The sequence below is a fragment of the Macrotis lagotis genome, chromosome 7 (genome assembly GCF_037893015.1).
Source record: "Macrotis lagotis isolate mMagLag1 chromosome 7, bilby.v1.9.chrom.fasta, whole genome shotgun sequence".
Classification (NCBI taxonomy): Eukaryota; Metazoa; Chordata; class Mammalia; order Peramelemorphia; family Peramelidae; genus Macrotis; species Macrotis lagotis.
This window is the reverse complement of record NC_133664.1, coordinates 146,860,904-146,866,903: the sequence shown is the minus strand read 5'-3', so window position 1 is coordinate 146,866,903 and position 6,000 is coordinate 146,860,904. Positions and strand designations below refer to the sequence as shown.

Sequence of the window (6,000 nt, the reverse complement as noted above, 5' to 3'; positions counted from 1 at the left end):
TGAAAAAATTCTAAAAACTCCAAAATCTTCTCCTCAGTTAACCTTATAGTCTATTTGATCTTTCATGTATCTGATTTTAGATGTGTAGATAATAATGTGACACCATAAATTTACTTTAAAACCAAACAAAAAATAAAAGTAATGTTGAATATTTTCTAGAACAATAATTACTTATCAGAACTTGCTAGTTATGTAGACTTCATCTTGTTTTGTGCTAAAGGACAAAATAAACTCCAGACATTTTCTTTTCATTTTTTTCCCCCACCAATGTCATTCTGAATGGAGGTCACATCCATTGCCATCACACTCCAACAATAGAAACATAAATAATTGTGCAGAATCTTTTAGAATAACATGAAGTAACTGAAACAGTGTATTTGGTTCTTTTGAATATATTAGATGAATTTGAATGACAGAAAATCAATGTATCAAACTATTCTTGAATCTGTACATTTAGACTATATTGCATAATTTTCTTGCCATTTTATTTTAGAATTATCTTTCAGAAGCTATTTAACTGCCTAGAAAGGTGCAGTAAAACTGATATCAGCAATTGAAATGAAAGATAAATCACCCTTTTAGACCTGTTAATTTGAAGCAAGATACTTTCAATGCTGGACTATAAAATCCAAATAATTGCATAATTTTTAAAAGGTTGACAAAGTTGGATATTTTCAATTAAAGCATTGGAGAATAGCATTCCCTACCATTAAGGTAGTTCTGCATAACCATATGCAACTTTTTTTATCTGAATTATACAGACTTATTATTTATCTAAAATGCATTCAGAAACAAGACCAGATAATGCTCAGAATGTTTATTTTTGGGGAGGAGTGGGACAGGCAGGGTGGTGTTATATATCATCAAATGTCATTTAAATTCTGAATTAAAGTATATAAAGTCATTTTGATGTAACAAAATGTTAATCCAGTGAGTTTCTCGTTGATATTCTTAATAATCAGATATCATTCTTATCAAGCATGTTATAGTTATCTGTAAATATTTTCCCAGGTTTACATTATTACTTTATTCTAGGTAAATGTTTTAACTTAGATGACTTAATGAAATAATCATTAAATACTTTTAACTATTTTAGACTACAAATTAAATAGGTTCACTACAAATACAGAAAGTGGCTGTATATAAACATATTTAATTGTACTGATGGTTCCAAATTTTACTCATGTCAAAGAGAAAAACTAAAAGAATTAATAGGTTTAGTGAATTTAATCCCTAAATATTGCCTTGGTCAAGTGTAAGCATTTATCATTCTATATTTAAGGAGTTTTAAGTCCATTAATTCCAAGTCCAATCACTGAAATATCAAGTTTTTTTTATTTGTAATGTATAACAACGAGTTTATAGATTAGAGACTACATACATTATATCTAGAACTCTCTAAATTATTCTAATGCCAAAAATAATTTTGGAATTTTCTGACATGGAAATATTTTTAGAAACAATGAGCAGGCAACTTAAATGTGATACATAAAGCAATATACATTTAACTATATTATCCTTAATTGATTTGCCTACAAATTTCCACCAGCAAATTGATCAATGACCATCATTAAGCTAATCAATACTTGTTTAAACTAGGTAAAATCCAAGAAATTAATTTGATTTCCAATTAATGAAAAGGTCAGCATGCAATAGATCCTAGAATTCTCTAGAATAATGTTTATTCTGAGTAAAAGATCTAATTCTAACAGTTTTATTAAAGTGATATGTGAAATGCTTTAATAAATACCTCTGAAAAAATCAGATATATAAAATTAAAAAAAATTCTGAAATGTAATTACATTCTTATAATTGAAATTCCAATGTAATTTAAAAATACAGGGAAAAAGCTGTCTGCCAGACTTTAGCAAAATGTAGGCATTTCTCATATAATTCAATCATTTAAAAAGGGGATGAAAGGACAGAATAGGGGACAGCGTCAGGTTCAGTAAAGGGAAAAAAAAGAAATCTGAAAGCATATACAGCTGAAGATTAAATAAACATTAATTTTTCATACTGCTGAGTTCCAAAAATTGAATAAAAATAGACTAATCACTATACTTATCCTATAGGAAGGCTATAATCTAAAACTATAGGAGAACATGACTGAAAAGGTAAGAAAAAAAATTCATCATAGTGTACTCTCCATATTGCTTCAATCAATATAATTGAAATGTCAAATAACCTGAATTTTAGAGTAGATTTTCATCTTATCCTCTTGTGCAATTGTATTCATGACTACCATGACCTCAAAAGCAGCCTTATTTTCCTGGAAAGTGCTCATTCAGAAAAGATTCTGTGAGTCAGAATAACATCAACTTTGGTTGCTCAAGAAGAAAGTAACTAATCTGTAGTATGGCGAATCATTCCACATGTCATTAATCATGTCATCCACCAGGAAAGCGATATGATCCTTCACACTATCAACCAAAGCCATTCAGGATAGCTTGTTTATCTTCTTTCTTTGTGAATCAAAGCAAACTTCACATTCAGTCTCTCAGCAATGAATTGACATCAATTTATCCTTTAGTTTCAGTTGCATCTCAGGATACAATGATACAATTCCTCCAATCTGAAATATTTTCTTGAATCCATTGAAAGATTGTAGGTTCTGCATGCTAGTTATGCACTGGAATATCAAAATGAAAAAAGAAACAAGCAAAAAATCTCCTGTGTCTGAGAAGCATGGAGATCCATCAGAATAACATAATCTGCCCCAGCCACTGAATGCATATTCACCACAAGTTTTCCAAATTTTGAAACACTACTCTTTTTCTTTTCAAATTTGTTGGGCATATGGAAAACATGGGATCACTTCAATCGCTCTGGATGATGATGCAATTTCATAAATTTTGGTCATAATGAGAAGTTCCAGTGAGTTATCATTAATTTCCCTACAATCATTCTGGATTTATGTAGATATTTTCTCCTTTCATATTTACAACAATTTCTACACTGGTCTCCTGATTGCTGAATATTTTGTTGACCACCTTGCCCAGCTACATTCTAGCCAATCTGCCAGTTTCTGAAATAGATCTTGATGAGAGCTGCTGCTAAATCATGGTGGTCAGTGGCAATGGGAAGTGGCAACTACAGCTTCTGCTTCTTCTCATAGTTTTTTTCCCCCTCATTTTTGAGAGCATATTAAAGAGGCAGCAAGTTTGTCCTAGAAAGAGTCATGGATTTCCATTTGGGAAAGACCTAGGTTTAAAATCATGCTTTTACACTTACTGGATGTGTGATCATGGACAAATGTTTCAATTTGCCTAAATTCTCAGTTTCCCCATCCAAAGTGTGAAAATAATGCTTATATACCTCACCTCATAGCATTGTTATGAGAATCTAATAAAGTAATACATAAAATATATTTTCTCAACCAAAAATATTGCATAATATTTTTGTTGCTGTGCCTCCTTTCATATATGGACAGGCTTAAAAGTTCATTCAATTCACCAAATTTGATTTCAAATCAATTCAAAACCATATGTGTCAAAGGTGGCACTTTTGTGGAGGGTTTTGGAGAGATGAGGGAGAGCATTAAATAATCAATTCTTAATATATCTGAAAGTGATATACTAAACACCAGGAGAAACATCTTTTTAAAGGTAACTAAAGCTTGCAACCATATAGTTACTTTAACATGTCTATAAAACCTTGATAACGATAATTTACATCAGAGACATTTTTATGAATATATGAGAAGGAAAAAGAGAGGCTTTCACAAATTATATTATTTTCCAACAGATTACATATTTATATTCATGAAATTGACTGAAAAGTGTAGAGAATACTAGATCATGTTGTGTGAATTATTTGATAAATAGATAACTGAAGCATTTGTAACAAAATTATATAATTTAGTTAAGAGCAAATCAAATGTGTAATATAAAGAAGTCTAGGAAATTCTTGAGGATATGATGAAGAAGGAATGGAATGCATAAATTATTATCATGTGAAGGAAAATGAATGAAAATAAATGGACAAAGAATCCTGTACAGACTGTAAGAAAAAGGATAAAAAAATTGAATTGTGTTTCATCCATTGAGATTAACAAATTTATATATATATGTTTAATTTATAAACAACTTTAGTTATTTGTAGTAATGAGTATAATAATAATCCAAAGTTATATAATACAATGTATTTTATTATCTCATATGATTATCACATTAACACAAGAAGATAGGTGTCATGATTTTCATCCTTTTATGGTTTGGTAAACTAAGGGAAACAAGTAAAATGACTTGCTTTGGATCACAAAGCTAGTAAGTGTCTAAGGCTAGATTTGAACTCAAATTTTCCTAACTCCAGGTTCTATTCTTAATTTAGTCTGTCACCTAGTTGCTCCATCTGATTGTTATATTGGTGCTTAATTTTATTTGTAATAAAATGTTATTTTTTTTTTACTTTAAGGCATTTAATTCTACAAGTCAAATTGTCTCTCCTCCAACAAGTTTCCTCCCAGGATTAGGTCAAATTTATTGAATTCTTTAAAAGATGAAACAATGAAGGTAAATTTACCTAACAACCCTCAAATGTAAATATAGACTAAAGGATGTAGTTTTATGCTTCTACAAGCAATTTTCTATTATCATGGAAAACAAGTAGCACAGATTTGAAGTGAAATAAAGATAGCTTAAACATTTTGAGTTTCTTCATGTATTTATTTTTATTGATGACATTTTATTCATGACTTCAAGTTCTTAGATATTTCAAAGCCTCCATATTGACATTCATAATCACTCAGTATTACGCTAAGTGAATGAATAATACCTTGTGACTAGATTATGAAATTGAAGCAGGTAGATAACAAATAGATGAGATTCACTGAACATGGACAGTAAAGTAAATACCAATATGAGTAAGAAAAAGAAGGGCTGCATTGTTTTTAGAAAATTATTTCATGTTTTAAATAAACTTACATTTATTCCTGAATCAATGGCCATCTCTTTAACATAAATTCTTCTGAGTTTTAGGTAGATAGATAGATTGATAAACAGATAGATACATAGGTAGATAGATAGATAGACAAAGAATAGATGATAGATCAATAGGTAGATAGATGATAGATAGATATAACATTTAGACAACTCCCTCATTATGTGTGATGATGATTGTGTTTGTCCTTCATTCTCAAAGAAGACCATGATATCAGGAAGGTGATGCCAAGACAACCATGCAAATTGGATTTGAGTGAGGGGGTGTTATGCTTAGTCACCAGCCACACTTTCTGCTCCACAGTCTCCTGGGTCCAATGACCTGAAATGAATCAGGAAGACTGGAGATGACCCTGGATAGGCAATAAGGGTTAAATGAGTAGCCAAAGGTCTCACAGCTAGTAATTATTATGTTTCTGAGACAGAAAACATATAATATATATATATATATATATATATATATATATATATATATATATGTATATATATATATCTGTGTGTGTGTTTGTGTATGTATGTGTATGTATAGATATTATGCATATGTATAGATTAATATATTGAAATTTTTTATCAATAATGAAAAAGCAGAAAAGAGGTAGAGTAGCATCATCATTAAAATGAAGACATGAAAAAAGTAAAGATTTCTTATATAACAAAAATGGGGAATTAAAGGATATATTTCCAGCTATTATGCTATATATTCAATGTCAAAAGATCTAGAGGAAATCTTTCAGCATATTGAATGAATTTATTTATGGAAAAACAGAGAAGCAGGTGGGTGATGCAATGGAAAGAGTTCTGAACTTGGTTACAGTGAGGAAAAATTCTAATTTCCAATTTAACTTCTGAAAATTTCTTACTGTATGAACACAGACAAGTGATGTAGTCTTTTTGTTTTTTTTTTTTTAGTTTTTGCAAGGCAATGGGGTTAATTGACTTACCCAAGGCCACACAGCTAGGTAATTATTAAATGTTCCAGGGCAGGTGCTCTATCCACTACACCACCTAGCCACCCCAATGTCGTCCTTTTTTTGAGAAGGATTTTATTTATTTTGAGATTTAA

The 6,000-nt window shown here is 30.2% G+C and overlaps 1 pseudogene; it reads right to left on the bottom strand.

The window, feature by feature from the left end:
* Positions 1-2,090: 2,090 nt before the first annotated feature.
* Positions 2,091-6,000, bottom strand: part of LOC141494169 (ribose-phosphate pyrophosphokinase 2 pseudogene) — a 33,845-nt pseudogene continuing 29,935 nt past the window's right edge.